Source organism: Ursus americanus, chromosome 28, assembly GCF_024610735.1.
Source record: "Ursus americanus isolate L20-20 chromosome 28, mUrsAme1.1.p, whole genome shotgun sequence".
NCBI classification, from domain to species: domain Eukaryota; kingdom Metazoa; phylum Chordata; class Mammalia; order Carnivora; family Ursidae; genus Ursus; species Ursus americanus.
Genome location: NC_142154.1, coordinates 21,587,363 through 21,598,529, shown reverse-complemented (window position 1 = coordinate 21,598,529; position 11,167 = coordinate 21,587,363). Strand labels below are relative to the sequence as shown.

Genomic DNA, 11,167 nt, shown 5'->3' with positions numbered 1-11,167 from the left:
TGTGTCTGTTTTGTGCCAGTACCCTACTGTCCTGAGGATCACAGTTTTGTAATATAGCTTAAAGTCTGGCATTGTGGTGCCACCAGCACTTTTTTGTTTTCAATATTCCTTTGGATATTCAGGGTCTTTTCTGGTTCCATACAAATTTTAGGATTATTTGTTCTAGTTCTGTGAAAAAAGTTGATGGTATTTTGATCAGGGATTGCATTGAATGTGTAGATTTCTCTGAGTAGCATAGACATTTTAACAATATTTACTATTGCAATACATGAGCATGGAATGTTTTTCCATCTCTTTGTGTATTCCTCAGTTTCTTTCATAAGTGTTCTGTAGTTTCTAGAATACAGAACCTTTACCACTTTGGTTAGGTTTATCCCGAGGATTCTTACAGTTTTGATGCAATTATAAATGGGATTAATTCCTTAATTTCTCTTTCTTCACTCTCACTGTTAGAGTACAGAAATGCAACTGATTTCTGTGCATTGATTTTGTATCTGGCCTCATTGCCAAATTGCTGTTTGAGTTCTAGCAATTTTGGGGTGGGGTATTTTAGGTTTTCCACATAGCATATCATGTCATCTGCAAAGAGTTAGAGTTTGACTTATTATTTGCCAATTCTGATGCCTTTTATTTCTTTTTGTTGTCTGACTGCTGAGGCTAGGACTTCTAGTACTATGTTGAACAATAGTGGTGAGTGGGCATCCCTGTCATATTCCTGACCTTAGGGGAAAAGCTCTCAGTTTCTCCCCATTGAGAATTATATTTGCTGTGGGTTTCTCATAGATGGCTTTTATGATACTTAGTTGTGTTCCCTCTATCTCTACACTGCAGAGAGTTTTAATCAAGAAAGGATATTGTACTTTGACAAATGCTTTTTCTGCATCTATTGAGAGGATCATATGGTTCTCGTCCTTTCTTTTATTTATGTGGTATATCACATTGATTAATTTGGGATGTTGAACCACACTTGCAGCCCAGGAATAAATCCCAAAGCAACAGAGTACATATTCTTCTCAAGTGTACATAGAACATTATCCAGAATAGATCACATCCTGTGTCACAAAACAGGTCTCATCTGGTACCAAAACATTGGGATCATCCTGTGCATATTTTCAGATCACTATGTTTTGAAACTGGAACTCAATCACAAGAAAAAAGTTGGTAGGAGCTCAAATACACAGAAGGTAAAGAGCATCCTACTAAAGAACGAATGGGTCAACTGGGAAATTAAAGAAGAATTAAAAATATTCACAGAAACAAATTAAAATGAAAACACAACTGTTCAAAATCTTTAGGATGAAGTGAAACCTGTCCTAAGAGGGAGGTATATAGCACTACAAACCTTTCTCAAGAAACAAGAAAGGTCTCAAATACACAACCCAATCCTACACCTAAAGGATCTGGAGAAAGAATAGTAAATAAAGCCTAAACCCATCAGGAGAAGAGGAATAATAAAGATTAGAGCAGAAATAAGTGAAATGGAAACCAAAAGAACAGTAGACCAGATCAAAGAAACTAGGAGCTGGTTCTTTGAAAGAATTAATAGGATTGATAAACCCCTGACCAGACTTATCAAAAAGAAAAGAGAAAGGACCCAAATAAATAAAATCATGAATGAAAGAGGAGAGATCACAATCAACACCTAAGAAATGCAAACAATTATAAGAACATATTATGAGCAACTATATGCCGACAAATTAGGCAATCTGGAAGAAATGGATGCATTCCTGGAGAAGTATAAACTACCAAAACTGAATCAGGAAGAAATAGAAAACCTGAACAGACCCATAACCAGCAAGGAAATTGACACAGTAATCAAAAATCTCTCAACAAACAATAGCACAGGGTCAGATGGCTTCCAAGGGGAATTCTACCAAACATTTAAAGAAGAATCAATACCTATTCTTCTGAAGCTGTTTCAAAAAATCAAAATGGAAGAAAAACTTCCACACTCTTATTATGAGGCCAGCATTACCTTGATGCAAAAACCAGAAGAAAACACACACACACACACACACACACACACACACACACACACCAAAAAGGAGAATTACAGAGTAATATCCCTGATGAAAATCGATGCAAAAATTCTCACCAAAATACTAGATAAGAGGATCCAACAGTACATTAAAAGGATTATTCACCACAACCAAGTGGGATTTATTCCTGGGCTGCAAGTGTGTTTCAACATCCCAAAATAAAACAGTATGGTACTGGCAGAAAAATAGAGACATAGATCAATGGAACAAGATAGAGACACCATAAATAATCCCATACTTACATAACCATGTAATCTATTGCAAAGGAGTCAAGAATATAATAGGAAAAGACAATCTCTTCAATAAATGCTACATGCAAAACTGAACTATTTTCTTACACCATACACAAAAATAAACTCAAATGGATTAAAAACCTAATAAAGGTTTAATATCCAAAATATAAGGGGTTAATATCCAAAATACATAAAGACCTTACACAACTCAATACCAGAAGGATAAGAAGAAGGAGAAGGAGAAGAAGAAGAAGAAGAAGAAGAAGAAGATCCAATTAAAAATGGGCAGAAGACCATTGTATTGCATGTATCCCTTTGAATTAGTATCTTTGTATTTTTGGGGTAAATACCTCATTGTGCAATTACTGGATCATAAGGTAGATCAATTTTTAACTTTTTGAGGAACCCCCATACTGTTTTCCACAGTAGCTGCATCAGTTTGCATTCCCACCAACAGCATCTTTTCCTGTCATAAAAAAGAATGAAATCTTGCCATTTGAAACAACATGGATAGAACTAGAGAGTACAATGTTAAGTGAAATAAGTCAATCAGGGAAAGACAAATACTATATTATCTCACTCATATGTAGGATTTAAGAAACAAAACAAAACAAAACAGCAAAGGGGAATAAAAGAGAAAGAAACCAAGAAATAGACTCAACTATAGAAAACAAACTGATGGTTACCAGAGGGGGAGGTGAGTGGGGGGTGGGTTAAATTGGTGATAGAGATTAAAAAGTATACTTATCATGATGAAAAAAATTTAAAAAATAAACTCTGAAAAAAGTGGGCAGAAGACCTAAATAGACCTATTTCCAAAGATATATGGACAGCCAACAAACACATGAAAAGATTCTCAACATCACTAATCATCAGGGAAATGCAAACCAAAATTACAATGAGATACCTCTTCTACCTGTCAGAATAACTAAAATCAAAAAGACAAGAAATATCAAGTATTTGCATGGATGTGGAGAAAAGAAACCCTCCTATATTGCTGGTGGGAATGCATAAAGATTTCTCAAAGAATTAAAATAGGAATACCATACGATCCAATAATTCCACTATTTACCCAAAGAAAAGAGAAACACTAAATCAAAAAGAGGTACACACCTTATGTTTATTGCAGCATTACTTACAATAGTCAAGATATGGAAGCAACCCAAGTGTCCACTGACAGATGAATGGATATAAAATATGTGAGATATAGATAGATAAATTGCACACACACACACACACACACACACACACACACACACACACGAACAGCCCGGAATACTACACAGCCTCAAAAAAGGATGGAATCTTGCCATTTGTGACAACATGGATGGACCTAGAGGGTGTTATGGTAAGTAAAATAAGTCAGACAGAGCAAGACCAATACTGTATTATTCAATTTATATGTGGAATCTAAAGAACAAAACAGATGAATAAACAAACAAACAAAAAAAAGCAGAATCAGACCTACAAATACAGAGAACAAACTGATGGCTGGCAGAGGGGAGGGGAGTATGGGAATGGGCAAAATGGGTGAAGGGAACTGGGGAATACAGGCTTGCAGTTAAGCAATGAATAAGTCATGGGAACAAAAGACACAGCTTAATGATAATGTAATAGAGATGTATTGTGACAGATGGTAGCTACACTTGTGATGAACATAGATCACAGTATAATGTATAAACTGTCAAATCACTATGTTGTACATCTGGAACTAATGTAACACTGTGTGTCAATTATACTCAAATAAAAATATTTTAAAATAAAGTGAGTCTCTGGTAAAATACTATTCTAGGGGTGGGGTGGGAGGGTCCTTGGGAGGAGATGCTGTGGTGCACCTGGAGCCATAGAATGAGCACCCCACAAACCTACTATTCCCAGGGCAGCCCAGGTCCCCCATCTCTGTCCTGTGGTGCTCTCAGGAACCCAGTGCTACAACTCCCAGCAAACTATGAACTTGATGGCTCAGCCTCTGGGGCAGCCAGCCCTTCAAGTGGCCCTGCTCTCCTACTCTGTCCCCACCACTGTCCCAGCTGTACAAGGAGCAAGAAGCAAGCCATGGAGGAGACAATGCCCTCAGGCTACAGCAAGCCGCACCTGGAGAATCTGTCCCTGGCTATCACCTGCATCCTAGAATCTTTCCCAGGTGTGACAGAGGTGCCTATTAAAGAAAAACCACCTGCTGAACATCACCTGATTTCTTCATGGGAACAGAAAAGTAACTGTGTGCTACCTAAGGATGTGAAGAATTTTTACCTGATGACCAATGGCTTCCACATGATGTGGAGTGTGAAGCTGCATGAGCACCCCCATTCCATTGGGCAGCCTGGTAATTAACAGCATCTCAAAACTGACTCAACTCAACCAGTCTTCTGTGTATTCACTCCCTAATCACCAACCATGGCAGACCTGGAGTTTGATGCACTTGAAGCCAGTGAGAACCAGCCGGAGAACCCACACAAAGCATTATACTGGCATTTTCTCACAGATATCTTTACATGCTCCTCCTTTACATGCTGCAGTGGCAGTATGCCTTCATCAGCTATGGCATTAGCTCACAGGCCAAGAAATGGTTTAACACATATGAACCCATCACCTACAACACAAACCTGCTCACATCAGATACCAAGTCCTTCATGAACAAGCTAGATCCCAACAAAGTGTTCAAGAGCAAGAAGATGTTAATCTCCCCAAATAAAGGACCTGTTCAGCCCACAGGTGGCCAGAAAGGGCCCTCAGGTTCTCCTTCCACCACTAAAGGCTTTCTTACCCCTGGAAACCCTGCCCAGAAAAAAGTACCCTCACCTCCCCACCATCCCCACAGAGATGATTTCCATGCACAGATGCTCCTAGCCTCAGATTCTGTGTGTAGAACCATAGGCCTCTGCGCATCTGAGTGAGCCAAATCCTTTTTGGCCTTTTACTCCTGTTGATATTAGCCAGGAGCTCAAGGGCATACTCAAGTCTCCCTGAGTCCTTTCCTTACCCCCTGCCTCCAAAAGCTGTGGAGAGTTTCAGGACTTGCTTAAGTAGCTTAATAGATCAGCTAACAGTTTCCCTCTCTTCCTACCCCCAACCCTCTATGGCTCTCAACAGTGACTAGAGAAGTCCCACAAAGAAACCACTGGTTTTGACCCATGAGGCTTTAGAACTATGCTGTTCATTTGGTAACCACTAGGTACATGTGGCTATTTATATTAAAAATTCAGTTCCTTGGGGCGCCTGAGTGGCACAGCGGTTAAGTGTCTGCCTTCGGCTCAGGGCATGATCCTGGCGTTATGGGATCGGGCCCCACATCAGGCTCCTCCGCTAGGAGGCTGCTTCTTCCTCTCCCACTCCCCCTGCTTGTGTTCCCTCTCTTGCTGGCTGTCTCTATCTCTGTCAAATGAATAAATAAAATCTTTAAAAAAATTCAGTTCCTTGTGGTTTGTTGAGACAAACCATGAGATACTCTGGACTCTGGGAAACAAACTGAGGGTTGCAGAGGGGAGGGGAGTGGAGGGAGCAGGTAAAAAGGTGATGGGTATTAAGGAGGACATGTGTTGTGATGAGCACTGGGTGTTATATGCAACTAATGACTCGTTGAACACTACATCAAAAACTTATGATGTACCATATGCTGGTTAACTGAACATAATAAAAAAATAAAAATAAAACCAATATTCTTTTTACTCATTATTTTTTTTAAATAAAAAAAATAAAAATTCAGTTCCTCAATTGCATTAGCCATGCTGTGAGTGGCTAATAGATTCTGTATTAGACAAAACAGATAATGGAACATTTCCATCATCACAGAAAGTTCTGTTGGGCAGAACTGCATTAGAATATTTTCATGCTGCCCTTTCTCAGATTTCATTTTCATTAGAGAACGTGGATACCTTAATTTGATTGGTCATAATGTTTCATGAAATTTCTTAAGGATACAATTGTATATGTTCTTTTTATTTTTCATAAGTAATTCTCACTTTGCTCCTTTTTAAATTTCCTATAAAGTTTGTTGTTTCCAAAAAAATATCCTTGGCATTTCTGTGATGAGAATAACATTTAAATCTGGAGGCTGAGTGAAGTAGACTGCCCTTTATAATGTGGTCTTTCCGCATCCAATCAGTTGAAGGCCTGAGGGGAATAAAAGGCTGACCTGAGTAAGAGAATGTTCTCATCTTTTCTTGCCAGATGGTTTTTGAACTGGGGCTTTAGCTGTTTTCCTGCCTAGACTTAAACTGAAACATTGGTTCTTCCTAGGTTTCAAGTCTGCTGGCCTTCAAACTTCAGCCACACCATTGGCTCTCCTAGGTCTCCAGCTTGCCATCTCTTCCTGCAGAACTTGGCATTTGCCAACCTCCATAATAGTGTGAATCAATTCCTTACAATAAATGTGTGTGTGTGTGTGTGTGTGTGTGTGTGTGTGTGTGTGTGTGCGTGTGTAAATCCTATTTACTGTATTTCTCTGGAGAACTCAGACTGATACAGATGGATTAGTTGTTTCTTTAAATCTATCCCTAAACCACCCTGACTTCTCCAAATGTTAAGCATATTCATACTGATAGTATTTGAGTATAGGTTATATAAGTGCTATTCTCTATGTAGATGCTCAAACAAATATGAATATATATATATATATATATATATATATATATATATATATATATATATATATATATTTTCTTTTCTTTTCCCCTGTAAGAGAGCTAAGAGCCTAGACCAAGTGTCAGGGGGATGACCCGTGTAGTAAAGGTTAATGTCAAATTTGAGGTGTTCAATACCTGCACATTCCAAAGAAACTAACTGTTGACCTTCTCTTGGGAGGTAACCTCTAAACCTTTCTTGTGGTCTGCCAGACAAGAGTGTCTTTGTAGATCTGGGGACTTGGGGCACACTAAAGAGGTTATGTTAAATAGTGTGATTTATGGTAAAGACATTGGGTCATATTGTATCTGTTTTGACCTCTGGAGTATATGGAGACTGAGTAGCTCAAGGGCATTTTATGCTTACACGACCAGCCCCAATGAAAAGTCTGACTTGCAACAGAGTTTCTGGTTTACAATAATTTAAATGTGTTGCTATACATTATGCTGGGAAGATCAGCCTTATCTATACAATTCCACTGAGAGGGAAAACTGAAAGCTCATGCCTTCTCTCCTGGATGCTGCTGTATGTGACCTTTACTTTTACTGACTTAATCTGTATCTTTTTGCTGTAATAAATTAGAACCATGATTACAATAGTTTTTCTTAGTTCTGTTTCTTTCTAGTGAATCATTTAACCTGAGGGTGGTTTGGGGTCCCTGACACAACATTAGCCAAGAAATTTATTATTGGTAGTTTTTTTAAATGTATATGTATGTACACATACATACACACATGCATTACACTTAATATGCAGATGTGTGTGTGGGGGGGGTGTTTGCTTAGAAGATCAGTTCAGTCCCATTTGGGATTAAGTCATTCTTAACTAATGGATTTTGTCATTATGAAGTTCCAAAGTAATAAAATAATAATATTTACTTAGTTCTAATCCAGATCAGGTGTTATAACCTTTGCTTCATTTCCCAAACTAACTTTGAAGTAAGTTTATCCACTCTATTTTGCAGCAGAAGTAACTGAGGCTTAGGTCTGTTAGCCGATGTGCCCAGCATCTCAGAACTAATGAGCTCAAACTCAGTTCTGTCTGATTCTGCTCTTTCTGGGTGGGTCCAACTTTCTGTTTCCATTGATATTTTGCTGCCCCCATGCTTCAGCATTAAGTGTTTTTGTTTTAAGTTTTTATTTAAATTACAGTTAGTTAACGTACAGTGTAATATTAGTTTCAGGTGCATATAGTGATTCAACACTTCCATACAACACCTGGTGGTCATCACAACAAGTGCACTCCTTAATCCCCATCACCTACTTCACCCATCCCCCCACACACCTCCCCTCTGGTGACCATCAGTTTGTTCTCTGTAGTTAAGAGTCTGTTTATTGGTTTTCCTCTCTTTCTCTCTTTTCATTTTCCTTTTGCTCATTTGTTTTGTTACTTACATTCCACATATGAGTGAAATTGTATGGTATTTGTCTTTCTCTAACTTATTTCAACTAGCATAATACTGTCTAGCTCCATCCACATTGTTGCAAATGGCAAGATTTTATTTTTTTTCTTGGCTGAGTGATATCATCTATCTATCATCTATCTATCTATCTATCATACACACACACACACACACACACACACACACACACACACACACACCTCACATACCTCTTCTTTATCCATTCATCAGTCATGCAAATTCATGAAGCTTCAACATTTTTTTATAGAGATGGATCTATGGTGTTTCCTTTCTCTGTATATTACACATTATATTTTAAAACGGAGTTTTGCATTAGATTTGCCAGAGTGCCTACATTTCATTCATGATGAAACTTGGAGACTCAGAGAAGTCCCTTGACCTGCTCAAGTCTACATAGCCAGCTTAAGGACTTAAACTGAAATCTCTGATTTCAAAGTACACACACTTTTCATGGAAAGAACAAGATTTAAGTTTTTGTTCTTCCTGAGTCATTGAAGATAAAATGACTACCAGGGTAAAACCTCCTACCTGCCATTAAAATTTAATAGGATCCATAATCTCAAAAACTCTGCAAAAACACTTTGGTACATTGCTTTCTGAATTTTCTCAGTTGTTGAGCTTCACTCGGAAATGACTAAATAACAATGGTTGGCCTTGACTTTGCCTCTCTGTTTAATTTAGCTTGCGTTTGTCACATTTAATCCAGAGTGAAATTGAATCCTCTATTAAAACATTTGGTTTGTACAAACCCTAAGGCAGTGTTGACTTTACCTGAAAATATCCCTCTGTGCTCTTCCCATAATGAATGAACATTTTATTTCTAATGTGTGTGGACTCTAGAAGTCCAAAGGGTAGAGTTGCTTGAACCTGGTGTGCTGCTGTTGTCACTGCTGTTGTTCATTTAATTTGAAAACACTACACAAGGAAGACACTAAATATTCACTGTTATATGCTGGAAAAAGGTAAGATTAACATGTAAGTTTATCTGAAGAAAGTTTTGTTAAATCTTTATACAGCAGCATAAGAGGTGGACTGAGCACAGACTGTCATGTTAGAAAATGTAGAGTTAACACTTGATCCCATGATGGTGATTACATCTTCTCCTAATTTTTTCCCTTTATTTAATGTATTATAAGGAATTAATTCTCCTAGAGCTTTGTTGAAGGAAAATGAAAATATCACAAAATCCACCAATTTTAAGTGTATTGTTAGATGAGTTTCAGTCCCTTTACAGAGCTATACAACCATTGACACAATCCAATTTTTAATATTTCTGTCATCTGCCACAGGTTCCACAATCTGCTGTTTCCCTCCAGCTTCATGCAACCACAGTTCCACTTCTTGTTCTAATAGTTTTGCCTCCCCTGCTCCCAGCTTTATTGGGGGTATATTTGACAGTGTGATGTTTTGATAGACATATATATTTTGAAATTACCACAGTAAGTTAAGTTAACAATTTATCACCTCACATTATTACCATTTCCCTCCTTTCTGAGAACATTTAAAATGTGCCCTCTTTGCAACTTTCATGTATATAATACAATATTATTAACTATAGTCATCATGTTGCCCATTACATCCCCAGAACATAATCATCTTACAACTGGAAATTTGTATCCTTTGCCCACCATCACTCATTCTCTCCACCCTCCAGGCCCTGATAGTCACCAATCTACTTTCTCTTCCTGTGAGTTTTTTTTTTATATTCCACATATAAATGGTACCATATAATATTTGTCTTTCTCTGTTTGACTTATTTCATGTACATAATGTTCTCAAGGTTTATCCAAGTTATGGCAAATGGCATCATTTCCTTCTTTTTATGGGTTGATAGTATTCTAGTGTGTGTTTGTGTGTGTGTGTGTGTGTGTTTCTTTTTATCCGTTTATCCAACAGTGGACACTTAGATTGTATCTATATCTTGGCCATTATAAATAGTGCTGCAGTGAACATGAGGGTGCAGATATTTCTTCAAAATAGTGATTTCATTCCCTTCAGATATATGCTCAGAACTGAGATTGTTTGATCATATGGTAGTAATAAAATCACACAATATTTTGTGTTTGGCTTCTTTCACTTAGTGCAATGGTATTGAGGTTTATTTATGTTGTAGTGTGTAGTTTGTTCCTTTTTGTTTCTGGGTCACATTTCTCTCTCAACTTTAAAATACTATAACACATTCTCCTGGAGATAAATCTGGGTTTATAATTTCCAATTACACAGTGCTTTGAGGTCCTTACTTTCCTCAGAGCTCTGAAGTTGTATGCATCAAATAATGATGTAGCTAAAATGTACTGTGTAGGGCACAATAGGTTTTGTAGTACAAAATCCTCTTAAGGATGTTGTTGTCATCTTTATCCTAGGGAATTATCTGTGTTCCACACTTCTGAAGGTATAATGGATCACTTATTTGAAGGACAATATGTTCCTGATAAAACTAAATAATTTCTGGAGAGCTAATGCACAGCATAGTGATTATAATAGACAAAACTGTGTTACAAACTTTAAGTTACTAACAGACTAGATCTTGAACTTCTCACCACACACAAAAAAAGAAATGATAATTATGTGGCTTGATAGACATGTTAGCTAATGATATGGTGCTAATCATATTGCAATGTATAAATGTATCAAATAAACACATCATATACCACAAACTTACACAATGGATTTCAATTATAATCTCTCTCTTTTTTTTTTTCAGGGATAGACATGTATTAATGAGACATGTGAAACAGAGGAAGGCACATCTTAAAAGCTGTGTAGGGCAGGCTTGGTGGAGGCTGGCTAAAAGCTTAAGAGGAAGAAGTAGGACAGGAAATGGAGATAGCCTAAAGTCTACTCTCAGA

At 37.6% G+C, this 11,167-nt stretch overlaps 1 pseudogene; it reads left to right on the top strand.

Annotated features, from left to right (window-relative positions):
• The first annotated feature begins 4,327 nt into the window (after window positions 1–4,327).
• On the top strand, window positions 4,328–5,169 carry LOC123790816 (tubulin polyglutamylase complex subunit 2 pseudogene; annotated as a pseudogene).
• Window positions 5,170–11,167: the final 5,998 nt, after the last annotated feature.